We start from the raw sequence: 12228 nt of genomic DNA, 5'->3' as shown, positions 1-12228 counted from the left end.
TATATATATATATATATATATCCCCCTTCACCTCCCCACTTTCTGACTTTATTGTAACCTTTTATATGGCACTACATTGCTAAAATATAGTTTCCCCCACGTAAAATATTTGCCAAACAGTAAGGAATTCCATAATGTTATTATGTGAAACGAACAAAGTTGTTCAAAGGTTCTGATATTTTTCAAATACTATGACATTCCCTTATAGATCTTTGCCCTTATAGCCTGTTTTGAGGTGTTCAAAGCTTAACTTACAAGGCATTTATCTAACAAATAATTCATGCACTGAAATAGTTTTCATTTAATATGTTAAAACAGAATTTATCTTTTAACCACCACTTTTTTAGGCTTACTTCTTTTTATTATCTTGGTTTACACTACTAGTATTATGTTTTGAAGAATAAAAAGAAACATAATTTTATTTATCATGGGAGACAATAAGTGTTGGATGTAACATTTGTTCATATCAGAAGTACTCAGCATGAAAGAACAAGTGTAAATATGAAATGTGTAAAGATGGCTTTTTACTTTTCTGATGGTTTTATATAAACAGACATGATATGATCTGGCATCTCTCACTTTGAATGATGTTTTGTTATAATTCTTTCCAGATTTTCAGTATTGAGAAAGACACTCTGTCAAATTATATCGACTGTCCTTTAAAATCCATATGGAAGTAACTGACTCATATAGCCATAGCAGCACTGATTCCAAATGCAGCAAGAATTAAATATCTACAGTGTGGAGATAGAAACTTTATTTTTTCAGAAAGTTTGTTCTCTCCTTTATATGAAGGCTAAAATTAATGAAGAACCATGAGAAATACATACTTTGTGAAAACCTATGTGTGTTTACCTATGTTTGAGACTCCAGTGCCTGGGTAAGTGGCAGTAGGAGGCAGAGCCCCCTTTCCTGAAGTAGAAAGGGCCATTTCCTCCCATTTCACAATGCTCCTGAGTACACTAGCATCGCTTTTGTGCATGAGTAGGCTCCTATGGTTACTTTGATGCTTCTATGGTTATTCGGACAAATGTGGATCTATAAAGGGAAAAGTTACTCTGAGAAGTGGAGGTGTTGGTTGGCTGCTAGTAGCACAAAAAAAAAAAAAAAAAGAAAGTAGGCTTTATCTTGCAAAGGGTCAAATATTTTGGTAAATTATTCGACATTGATAATGTGAAATAAGAGCAATGCAATGAAAGATATTTAAGGTACCTATAACTGGATATCCACGTGCAATATTTTAATAATCAGAAATATGTCTCTATTTTCTTTTTACTAATTTCAATATGCTTTTTACATTTTATTTGTAAGTAGTAATCCTAGAAATTTTCTGCTATTCATATTTTTTTTCAGACATTTATACAGGGAAGTAAAGATATTGTTTAAGAGCAGGGGTTCTGGAATAAGATTCCTATTTCTGCAGATTCAAATCCAAACTCTGTAACTTAACAATACATACTCATAACTTTGAGCAAGATTTAATTTCATGTGACTCATATTCTTTATTTTTATAAAAGGATAATAGTAATAATATCTATTTCACAGGTTTGCTATAAGAATTAAATAATTTAATACAAAGTGCTTAGAATATGGTCTGGCACATGGTAACTTACAAATATTATTTTTATTTATGGTATCATTTTGTATTCTTTTGAAGAGATTTTTTTTCTTCTAGCATTATTTGATATTTAAATCTTAATCTTTCTGCTTCCCACACCAATGTATTGAATTCATCCTAGAATATTGTAATTACTAAAAGCTCTCCATAATTCAGTGAAGAAATCTGGTAGAGATAAAAATCATAAGAAAAATGAGGCTTAAAATGATGTCTTACAAAAAAGTTATCAACATGAGCCAATTCTAATTAGTCAGAATTCTTGTAGATTTTATATACTTATTTCAAATGTATCCCCTCTCCTCTTTTTAAGTAATACAGTTAAATAAATTATTCCTTTACATTCTGGTCTGTTAAAATAATTCATAAATCATAGAAACTTAAACCATTCCTAGTTAAAGAAACTGGAGGCCTCTGTTCTATATTTAAAAGAATGTTTTTTATGATAATTTCCTTACAAATATTTATCCCAAAACAATTACTAGGTTATTCAATGAGTAAGACAGCTCACAGTGCTTTGTGCTGGTAATGACATGCTAAAAGGACTACTGGCCTTGATTCTGATACATTTATAGTCCCTTGTAGGTGATGAACAATCCATTGATTCTACCTGTGTGGGAACGGGTAAACTGTAGCAATATAAATGTCGACGTTTATACTGGGCATTGAGAAATAAAGATTCTATTTGTATGTATACCTTATGTCCATATACGTTAATTTGGATCAAAGCCACAATTACATAATGGGAAACACAATAAAACACTAAAAACATAGGAATCAATAAAAAACTAAAATGATAGGAAACATAAGATAAAACTTATGTAATACTGGTAATTGAAACGCAGGTGACAAGATCCTTTATATTTGCTGGAATTGTCAGGTATATTTTGCGCTAGCCTCCCTGGTAGCTAAAGCAAAGAGGTAAATCCAATCAGTTCTAAGAAATATAAAAAATGTCACAAGAGAAGCATAAGTATCCCTGAGTCATCAACATGAAAACATTGTGGATATAGTAAATGATCATTAACTTTTCTTCACATGTTCAATAAATATAATAAACATTGTAATGGAAATATTTTTCATATATTAGCCAATGACTGAATGCTGAAGAACGATTCAATGAAAGCATGTCTATAAAGATCAACAAATGCCATCAAAAGGGAAAGTTTTTCAAAATCATGCTTAACTAAAGACTATGTATCATATACCTATGCATTTATTTGGGACAGAGAATATTAAACAGTATTAGGTTCAATGAGAAAAACGAAGCAGGATGATGAACTCTGTGTGTGTGTGTGTGTGTGTGTGTGTGTGTGTGTGTGTGTGAGAGAGAGAGAGAGAGAGAGAGAGAGAGAGAGAGAGAGAGAGAGAGAGAGAGAGAGAGAGAGATTGTGGATAGAGTGACCTGGGAAAACATCACTACAAAGGTGACATGTGAATGAGACCTGGCCAAAGATGAGTGACAAAAGAGCAACTGCAAACTGATTCTTGAATGGAGAGCAGGCGCTGTGCTTCCAAAGAAAAGCAGGGCATCTGGTTGCCCACAAAAAAAAAAAAAAAAAGGAAAAAGAAAAAAGAGCATGTTCTGAGTTTTAGGAGCAGAGATCAGAGAAGTAATGTGGAAAGGCCATATGGCCTTGAGGCCATTTTTACAAATTTACTTTGAATGAGAGAGGCAGTGGGTTTTATGCCATGGCACAACTGGACTTTGACTTTAACAAAATTATTCTGGATACTGTGATGAGAATAGACCAAACTGCTTAGCAAGGATAGACACAGTGACATCCTGTAAGGGGATATAGCAAAAATCCAGGTGAAAATGATGGCTGATTTACATCTCTAAATATGGCATCAGTTGACAGTTCAGATGTAGAGTTACCTCTCCTTTAAATCTATTATTTAAAAAACAAACAAACAAACTCTTTTCTTGAGATATAATTGACATAACATTGTGCACTGTGTAAGAGTATACAATGTGTTGATTTGATACATTTATATACTGCAATATGATTATCACCTTAGCATTAGCTAACACCTCCAACATATCAGATAACTACCATTTCTTTTTTGTGGTGAGAACATAAAAGAGCTAGTTTCTTAGAAACCTTGAAGTATATAATACATCAGATCATATGGCCTTTCCACATTACTTCTCTGATCTCTGCTCCTAAAACTCAGAACATGCTCTTTTTTCTTTTTTCCTTTTTTTTTTTTTTTTTTTTTGTGGGCAACCAGATGCCCTGCTTTTCTTTAGAAGCACAGCGCCTGCTCTCCATTCAAGAATCAGTTTGCAGTTGCTCTTTTGTTACTCATTTTTGGCCAGGTCTCATTCACATGCCACCTTTGTAGTGATGCTTTCCCAGGTCACTCTATCTAGGTCAGACAATTAAGTTCACAAACTTGTTACCATGATGTTGCTAACCTCTTTTGATATCAGAGGGATTATTCATTATGAATTTATACTAACTGGACAAACAGTTAAACAGCATTACTATTTGGAAATGCTGAAAAGGCTGCATGAAAAAGTTAGACAACCTGAACTTTTCGCCAACAATTCATGGCTGTTGCATCACAACAATGAACCAGCTCACAGGACACTGCACTGTCCGGAGGGAGGTTTTAGCCAGTAAATAAATAATGATATTAGAACACCCTCCCTACTTACCTGATCTGGACCCTAATGATGTCTTTCTTTACCCAAAGATAAAGGAAAAATTTAAAGGAAGAAATTTTGATGACATTCAGGATATCAAGGGTAATACGACGACAGCTCTGATGGCCATTCCAGAAGAGTTCCAAAATTTCTTTGAAGGGTGGACTAGGTGCTGACATTGGTGCATAGCTTCCCAAGGGGAGTTCTTCGAAGGTGACCATAGTGATTGATATTCAGCAATGAGGCATGTAGCACTTTTTCTAGGATGAGTTCTCAAACTTAATTGTCAGACCCCCCACATTAGATCCCAAGAGCTTATTTATCTCTTATCTGCTAGTTTGTACTCTTTGGTCAACATCTCCCCAATTTCCCTCCAACCAGTCCCTGGTGATCACCATTATACTTTCTGTTCTCATAAGTTTAGCTCTTTTATATTCCACACATAAGTGAAATCATACAGTGTTTGTCTTTCTCTATTGACATATGTCACTAGCAAAATGCTCTCAAAATCCATCCATCTTCTTCCAATGTCAGGATTTTTCATTTTCTTTTGGTTGAAACACATATCTGTCAACATATACTCCTTATGAAATGGAATAGTATTTTATCGTCTTTATCTATTCACCTGTTAACAGATACTTAGGTTGTTTCCATATCTTGGCTTCTGTGAATAAGGCTACAATAAACCTGGAACTGCAGATATATTTTTGATATCCTGTTTTCATTTCATTTGCATATATACCCAGAAGTGAAATTTCTGGATCATATGGTAGTTCTATTTTTAATTTTCTTGAGGAAACTCCAAACTGTTTTCCATAGTGGTTGAACCAATTTACAGTCCCACCAACAATGCACGGGGTTCCCTTCACTCTACATCCTTGCCAACTCTTATCTTTTGTATTTTGATTACAGCCATCATAAAAAAGTGTTAGGTGATACCTCACTGTGGTTTTGATTTGCATTTTCCTGATGATTAATGATATTAAGCATCTTTTCGTATACCTGTTGGTCATTTGTATATCTTCTTTGGAAAAAAAGTCTGTTCACTTCCTCTGCTTATTTTAAATCAGATTGTTTTTGTTGTTGTTATTATTATTATTGAGTTGTATGAGTTCTTTATATATTTGGGATATTCACCCTTAGCAGCTATATGGTTTACAAATATCTTTTTCCATTCCATAGGTTGCCTTTTCATTTTCATTGTTTCATTTGCTGTGCAGAAGCATTTTAGCATGATGTAGTCTCATGTGTTGATTTTTGTTTTGGTTGCTTTTGCTTCTGATGTCATATCCAAAAAATGTGGCCAAGACTAATGTTTAGGAGTGATTTCCCTATGTTTCTTCGAGGAGATTTGTGGTTTCAAGGTCTGATGTTTAATTCTTTAAACCAATTTGAATTAATTTTTGTGAGTTGTGTGAAATAGGGGTCCAATGTTATGCATTTATTTTTGCATGTGGTTATTTAATAATGTCCCCAACACCATTTATTGACAGAGGTGATCTGTTCCCCATAAAGTATTCTAAGGTTAGAGGAAGACAGGAAGTTTCACTATAAGATTTATAAGAGCTCTGTTCTGAAAGATAAAGCAGGTGGCAACTACTTACTGTATAAATCAAAAGAATGCAGGAAGAATTACAATTGTGATTGCAATGAGAGGGCTGGGTGGATAGAGGTCTGAGCATTAAGTAGTGGTTTTCAAGATTTTTATCATTTACCTGTATCAGAGAAAAACTGTTGACCACGCTCACTCAGTTTATACATGTCTATTTAAAATTATACTTTTGAAGTATTGCCAATTCATATGTCAGATATTAGAAGCTTAATTTATTGTCCTTTAAGTTTATAATATATAGTATTCATTTTTATCTCAAAACAAATAAAAAAACATATCATACCCTCAACCCTCCATCCTCTGCCTTTCCTAAATCTGGGTCAGCCCTTCATAGGTAACTTTCCTTAACCATCTCTATATGAGGCTGCACGTTTTTTTACCCTTCCTTTTACATAATTGCCACATAAAGACCTTATATTCCATTTCTCTGTAAAAAATATTACTTCTTAGAGAGTTACAGTAATTTTTTTCTTCATTGCCCCATCCAAATTACTAACATTTTCGGGGAAATTTTTGATACCTGGGTTTCAGTTCTGCCTAAATCACAGTTCTGCCACAAATAGAAGAGATGTTATTACATAATATGTGTAATATATGTATATATAATACAATGTTAAATTCAAGAAATACAAATAACTTAAAATGAATTATTTTTAATACTTTTTGAGATCTTTCCAAATGAGGCAGCATTGAAAGTATGCATCCTGATAGAATTGGCTTTTACTTAAAGAATCTTTCATGAAAAGGAAAAAAAGAAAATATAAATCTATCACTTTAAATCTCTATGCATACTGGTGAGAAAAAAAAGATGTTCTTTCTTAGCATTATATTAATTTATTAGTAGAAGGGCTGTAACTACATGTTACTATGTGGGTCAGTCCCAAATGTACGTGATAATATTTTAGGGTATTTGCCACTTAATTTTACCACAAGTCCAGATTGATTCCACAAAAGCCTTCTGTAGATATGTTAAGCAACCTTCTGTCTCTCATAAATCATAATGTGTGTTCCTTATGTATGAACAGAAGGTGCAGGTAAACAAACCAATTTGTGGAAGTCATTTTTTTCTCTAAATTTTCAATCTCCTAAGAATCCCTTTAATTTAGCTTTTATTGAGCTTTCCTTCAGTCTTGGATATTTGTTGCCCAGATAGAGTAATCTCATTGATAATGGTACCTAAGTAATGTATCACTACCTCCACTTCTTACCACCATGTCATTTGTTTTTCGTTTTTGAGTACATGGGGAAATATATATATATATATATATATATATATATATATATATATATATATATATATATATATATATATAACTACTGGACTAATTCAAACTTTCTTGAGCTACTGATTTCAATTATCTATAGTTGTACTCCAAAACAATAAGTTAAAACAAAGAAATAAAATCCTTCACATGATTTTGAAGTTCTAAAATTGGAGGAGGGCTTAGTGGGGATAACCTGATTGTGCTTTATGTGTCATAAGGTAAGGAAGCTTAAGTAGGACTAGAACTTTCATTACCTTCCTTTCCAAGATGTCTCACACAGATGGCTGGCAATTTGGTGCTGTCTGTCAGATGGAAGCTAAGCTGAAGGTTGTTGACTGGGACCTTGTTTCTCCTTTATGCAGATTTCTCTACATGGTTGCTTGTTTCCTCACAATATGACAGCTGGTTCCAATAAACAACGAGACTTTTAAGAGTGGGTATTCCAAGAAGCAGACGTTTCCAATCCTTTTAAAGGCTAGGTATGGAAGTGTCATAATGTATTTTATTGGTTAAGTATTCACAGAACCAGCCTGAATTCAAGGGCATAGAAAATAAATTCCATCTCTCAAACTGAAAGAGACAACTTCTTTCCATCTTTATTTCATCTCATTACCCAAGATGCAATTCACAGCTCCACCTGCTTAATTCTCAACACATGTTTTGCTTCCTAATTATCATTATCTGAGTCCTCCATGTTGGACTCCTAAACATTTCCCATCTCTAGATACCATGGCACTTATTTTCACTATAATTACATTCTTTGTGGTTTCCCACCAATTATCACTTTCTTTCTATTAAAAATATTCTTCCTCCTCATCTACTTTAAATGTGCAGTCTTCCTTCCTCCATTCCCTCTTTGGGTATTTGTCACATTGATCATTCTTCTGTTTCTTAGTACCACCCATGTCTTTGGGATCCTCTGCTTAGATTACATTGCTTGGTTCTCCTATATCATAATTTTTAAAAGAACAACATTCCATAAACTTGATTCCACATCAAACTTACAACGACTATTTCCCTTTTACTGCAACATTTCAATGACAGTAATAATAACAATAATTTCTAATGGCAATCGAATGCTAACTATTTGAAGAACAGTGCTAGTGGCTGTATTTCAATTGTGTTCTCATTTACTCTTGAGAACAGTCCTATATATCCATACCATTATTATTTTTTCTCTATCTTTTAGAGAATTACGGTGAAAATCAGTGAATCTAAATGATTTGTCTAAGAACTCACAATGAGTAAGTGGCAGAGCAAATATTAGATCTCTGTTTTATATGAGGTCATATACTACACTCCTGTAATAGTTTACATACTCACTGCCTTTACTTCCTAACTGGCATTGATATATTAACATTCCCAGGTATTTTGGCCAAGAAAAAAAAAAACCTCTTTCTAACTTGTTTAATGCTTCATTAAAAAAAAAATCTATCTATCTATCAATCTATCTATCATCTATCTATCTATCTATCTATCTATCTATCTATCTATCTATCTATCTATCTATATCTATCTATCTCTATTTACACATTTATGTCCTACTTCACTCCTTTCAACTCTTCCTTCATCTTGCCTATTATGTTTTATTGGTCTACTTTTACACCAATACCACATTTCCACAAAATTTCGGAATTATCTTATCAATAACCACAAGAATATTGCTGGATTTGCTTTGCTATTGTTTTGCTTAGTATTTTGCATCCATGTTCAGGAAAGGGATTAGACTGTGATCTTTTTCTCATTAGTGCTATTATTAAAGATATTTTACTCTAATAAAACAAGTAGGAAAGCATTTCTAAATTTTGTCTTATAAGAATTTGTGTAAAATGTGTTCTCTTCAAATATTTGTGAATGAAATTACAAGTGATGCCATATGAATCTGGACTTTTCTTTGTAGAAAAATAATTAATCATAGTAAGTTTTATAGAGTATATTATTACTAAGATATTTTCATTCTATTTGCCTCAAATTTTAGGAAATTGTACTTTATATTTTATAGACATTTGTCAATTTAATCTAAATTAGCAAATATAGTGACAATTTTTTTATTATTGTGTTTTTTTAATGTATATGTGATCTATGGTAATGCTCATTTTATTTTGATATTGGTACATTGTACCTTATCACCTTTTATTTTCCAACTTTCTAGGTGATTATCAATTGTGTTAGCTTTTCCATAGAATTGAATTTTGCTTTATTGAATCTGTCTATAGTATGTTTGTTTTCTATCTCACTGAGTAGTGTTTTTATTTTATTATAACTTTTTAAATTTCCCTTCCTTGGCTTAAATGTTCTCTTCTTTTCAATTTGGGTACTTAAGTAACTGATTTTTAGCCATTCATGTCTTTTAATATATGCATTTAAGTCTAATCATCTGTTAGTATGTCATAATTAAGATATAACTAATGTAAACATAATATTTTGATTATTTTTTCTATAACCTATGGATTATTTAGAATCATAGTGCTTCATTGCTAAACAAAGTTAAACACATTTTAAAATTTATGTCTTTTTTTTAACTTTGGGTCTGATTAAAGAAAAACATTTTTTATTTTAAAAATAGTTGGTATATAATCTTATATTGTTAATATTAGTGTCAGGTGTACAATATATTATTCATCATTTTTATACATTATAACATGATCACACTACTAATTCTAGCAGTCATCCATCACTGTATAAACTTATCAAAATATTATTGACCATATATAGTCCCCTTCCCCTTTTCTCTCATTCTCCCACCCCCACCCTTCTGGTAGTCATCCTTTGGTCTCTGCTTCAATTAGTCTGTTTTTTTTGTTTGTTTGTTTGTTTGTTTTGTTTTTAGATTCCACATATACTAAGTGAAAACTTATACTATTTATCTTTCTCTGCCTGACTTAGTTCAGTTAGCATAATACTCTCCAGATCCATCCTTCACTGGTGCATGTTAACAAACATTTTAAAAAAGAATTTCTCTGATGATTAGTAATGTTGAGCATATTTTCATATGTCTATTGACTATTTGTATGTCCTCTTTGGAGAAATGTCTACTCAGGTCCTCTGCTCATTTTTTAATTGGATTGTTTGTTTTTTTGTTGTTGAGTTTTATGAGTTCCTTATATATTTTGGATATTAGCTTCTTATAGAAGGCGTTGTTTGCAAAAATCTTCTCCCATTCGGTTGGTTCCCTCTTTATTTTGTTGATGGTTTCTTTTGTTGTGCAGAAGCTTTTTAATTTGATATAGTCCCATTCATTTATTTTAGCTTTTACTTCCCTTGCCTTTGAAGTCAAATTCATAAAACACTCTTTGAACCCAAGGTCCATAAGTTTAGTACCTATGTTTTCTTCTATGCAGTTTATTATGTCAGGTCTTATGTCACCCCAATAAACTTTAATTAAAAAAATGATACTCCATTAAAAAAAAGAATTAATGACTATCCTTCTCAAACTATTCCAAAAAATTAAAGAGGAGGGAACAATTCCAAACTCATTCTACAAGGCCACCATTACCCTGGTACCAAACCCAGACAAAGACATTACAAAAAAAAAGAACTATAAGCCAAATATCCCTGATTAACAGAGATGCCAAAATTTTCAACAAAATACTAGCAAACTGAATTCAACACATTGAAAGGATTGTAGACCATGATCAAGTGGGATTTATACCAGGGATGCAAAGTGGTTCAACATCCACAAAACAATTCATGTGATTTATCACATTAACAAAAACCAAGGAAAAAATCAAATGATTATATCCATAGATGCAGAAAAAGCATTTGACAAAATTTAACATCTATTTATGATAAAGACTCTCAACAAAGTGGGGTTAGAAGAAACTTAGCCTCATCATTTTAACAATATTAATACTTCCAATTCATGAGCATGGGCTTATCATACCGTGTTTCTCCGAAAATAAGATCTAGCCAGACAATCAGCTCTAATGCGTCTTTTGGATCAAAAATTAATATAATATCCGGTCTTATGTTTTACTATATGTTTTACTATAGTAAAACATAAGACGGTCTTATAGTAAAATAAGACCGGGTCTTATATAATATAACATAAGACCCGATCTTATAGTAAAATAAGACCGGGTCTTATAAAATATAAGATTGGGTCTTATATTAATTTTTGCTCCCAAAGACGCATTAGAGCTGATTGTCCAGCTAGATCTATTTTCAGGGAAATACGGAAGGACTGATATTGTTAAAATGATGAGAGTAAAGGGAATGGAAAAAGAACTGACTCTGAGTCCCACAATGTGATATATAGATGATGTATTACAAAATTGTACACCTGAAATCTATGTAACTTTACTAATAATTGCCAATAAACTTTAATTTAAAAAAATGACCATATTATCCAAAGCAATTTACAGATTCAGTGCAATTCTTATCAAAATACCAATGTAATTCTTCCCAGATTTAGAACAAATAATCCTGAAGCTATTATAACAGTATGGTACTGACACAGAATTGCTTTTCTTGATTTCACCGTGACCATAAAACTATATACTTCAAAAACATACTTCGAATGATTTTAATTATTTGAAATCTGCTGAATAGATGCTCCTTTAAATTGGTGTCTTTGGTATTTCATTTTCTGTCAATGTTAGGTGAAGGTTTTCCTATATGTCCATTTGGTTAATTTGGTTAATTGTTTTGGATCCATATTCTTTAACTGATTTTTTTAAGACACTGAAAAATGTCTGTAATTCCTCCCCTGTACGATGGTCAATTTACAAATATTCCTTTTCAGTACTGTCATTTTTTGCTTGCCATATTTTTTTTCAATTACTTGGTACACACATATAACTTATAATTTATAATTATTATATCATCCAGGTGGCTTAAACATTTTATTATTTTGAATATTTACCTCCTTTACTACTTTTTCTTTCCTTAAAGTTTACTTCTTATGATATTAATTTGACCACACAGCTTTCTTTGAGAATGACCCCTGATATACTTAAAGTGCTTTAGCTTTTTGGCAGTAACATCATTCATTTCTTACTCTACAATATACAATGAGTTACCATTCTAAAATATTTTTCTTCAGAAGAGAATATATTTAGAGACAAATGTCTAGTCTTGGAGA

The sequence above is a fragment of the Rhinolophus ferrumequinum genome, chromosome 5, assembly GCF_004115265.2.
Source record: "Rhinolophus ferrumequinum isolate MPI-CBG mRhiFer1 chromosome 5, mRhiFer1_v1.p, whole genome shotgun sequence".
Taxonomy (NCBI): Eukaryota; Metazoa; Chordata; class Mammalia; order Chiroptera; family Rhinolophidae; genus Rhinolophus; species Rhinolophus ferrumequinum.
Note: the sequence above shows the minus strand (reverse complement) of the source record.